We start from the raw sequence: 2,210 nt of genomic DNA, 5'->3' as shown, positions 1-2,210 counted from the left end.
GTTGGTTTCTGCCATATATCATAGTGGATAGCCATTCCTTTCTCCAGGGGATCTTTCTGACCCAGGAATCAAAACTGGTTCTCCTCTATTGCAGGTGGATTCTTTACCAATTGAGCCATTATATATATATATATATATATATATATACATGCATTAGTATAGAGTATTTTTTTCTCTTTCTGACTTAACTTCACTCTGTATAATAGGCTCTAGGTTCAACTACTTCATTAGAACTGAGTCAAATGCATTCCTTTTTAAGCCTGAGTAATATTCCATTGTGTATATGTACCACAACTTCTTTATCCCTCATCTGTTGATGGACATCTAGGTTGCTTCCATGTCCTAGCTATTGTAAACAGTGCTGTGATGAACATTGAGGTATGTGTGCATCTTTTTCAATTACATTTTTTTCAAGGTATATACCCAGTAGTGGGATTGTTGGGCCATGTGGTAGTTTTATTCCTAGTTTTTTTTTTTTAAGGAATCTCCATACTGTTCTCCAACTTCCCTGGTGGCTCAGAGGTTAAAGCGTCTGCCTGGAATGCAGGAGACCCGGGTTTGATCCCTGGGTTGGGAAGATCCCCTGGAGACGGGAAAGGCAGCCCACTCCAGTACTCTTGCCTGGAGAATCCCATGGAGGGAGGAGCCTGGTAGGCTACAGTCCATGGGGTCACAAAGAGTTGGACACTGAGCGACTTCACTTTCACTTTCATACTGTTCTCCATAGTTGTATCAACTTGCATTCCCACCAACAGTGCAAGAGGGTTCCTTTTTCTCCACACCCTCTCCAACATTTATTGTTTGTAGATTTTTTGATGAGGGCCATTCTGACTGGTGTGAGGAGATGCCTCATTGTGGTTTTGATCTGCATTTCTCTGATAATGGGAGATGCTGAGCATCTTTCCATGTGTACATTAGCCACCTGTATGTCTTCTTTGGAGAAATGTCTGATTACGTCTTCTCCCCACTTTTTGGCTGGGTTGTTTGTTTCTCAGGCACTGAGCTGCATGAGTTGCTTGTTTATTTTGGAAATTAACCCTTTGTCAGCTGTTTCATTTGCTATTATTTTCTCCCATTCTGAAGGTTGTCTTTTCACCTTGTTTATGGTTTCCTTTACTGTGCAAAAGCTTTTAAGTTTAATTAAGTCCCATTTGTTTATTTTTGTTTTTATTTCTATAACTCTAGGAAGTGAGTCATAGAGAATCTTGCTGTGATTTATGTCAAAGAGTGTTTTTCCTAGGAATTTTATAGTTTCTTATATTACATTTAGGTCTTTAATCCATTTAGAGTTTATTTTTGTGTATAGTGTTAGGAAGTGTTCTAATTTCACTTTTACATGTAGCTGTCCAGTTTCCCCAGCACCACTTATTGAAGAGGTAAAGCCATAAAAAATTTTATTTTCATTCATCTGAGTTTTCATGTTCATTTACAGAAATGTTAAACTTATTTTCCATTATAATACATGACTCCTCAAAGTCTAAGCAATATCATATAGTGATTAGTTCATGGGTTTGGAATCAGACAGCCCACATTTAGGTGCCCCTCTGACATTCTACTAACCATGTGATTTCAGGAAAATACAGAGTCTCTCTGGCTTTGGCAGTCAGATGGGATGATAATAATAGTACCTAGCTTTGGGGGATGTTGAAATTAGAATTTTTTAAAGTAAAGTCCTTAATAGAGTGCTTGGGGTATAGTACATGTATGATGTAGAGTAGTTATTATTAGTGAGAATAGTTATTTATAACTACAAGCTTCTCTCTTCTCACAATTTCCAAGTTAATAAAAAAAAGCAAAACCTTTGTTGCATAAACTGTATTTCATTACAGAGATGGTATCTAGCTCAGAGGATTAACTGCTAATAATTTAGCCTAAATTTCATACTTCTACACAAGTAATAGTAGTATTAAAGAGCAAAGTTGTCTGACTAAATTTAACATTTTTTGAAAAATCATATGAAAAAACAAAGGGTCCGTTGAAAATGTTATCCATAGGAAATTACCTTTGACTTCCATGTGGCTATGGGAGATTTTCTTTTTTTTTTTTTCGGCCTGAAACTAAGTCTGTGGCTTATTTTATCTTGTATTAAAAGCTTTAAAGGCTAATAAGAAAATTATCCAGCAAGGTAAATAGTGGCCTGGAAGGTTGAAGTCCAGAATTTCATAAATCAGATTATTTTCTTTCTCTCTTCCCATTATATCCAGAAAACT

General features: G+C 36.4%; 1 non-coding gene across 1 annotated transcript; it reads left to right on the top strand.

The window, feature by feature from the left end:
- The first annotated feature begins 505 nt into the window (after window positions 1-505).
- Window positions 506-577, top strand: TRNAS-GGA. Its single transcript has one exon. It is a non-coding gene; the product is annotated as a tRNA-Ser (tRNA).
- The last annotated feature ends 1,633 nt before the right edge of the window (window positions 578-2,210 follow it).

The sequence above is a fragment of the Oryx dammah genome, unplaced genomic scaffold (assembly GCF_014754425.2).
Source record: "Oryx dammah isolate SB20612 unplaced genomic scaffold, SCBI_Odam_1.1 HiC_scaffold_5, whole genome shotgun sequence".
Taxonomy (NCBI): domain Eukaryota; kingdom Metazoa; phylum Chordata; class Mammalia; order Artiodactyla; family Bovidae; genus Oryx; species Oryx dammah.
Note: the sequence above shows the minus strand (reverse complement) of the source record. Positions and strands in the feature narration are given on the sequence as shown.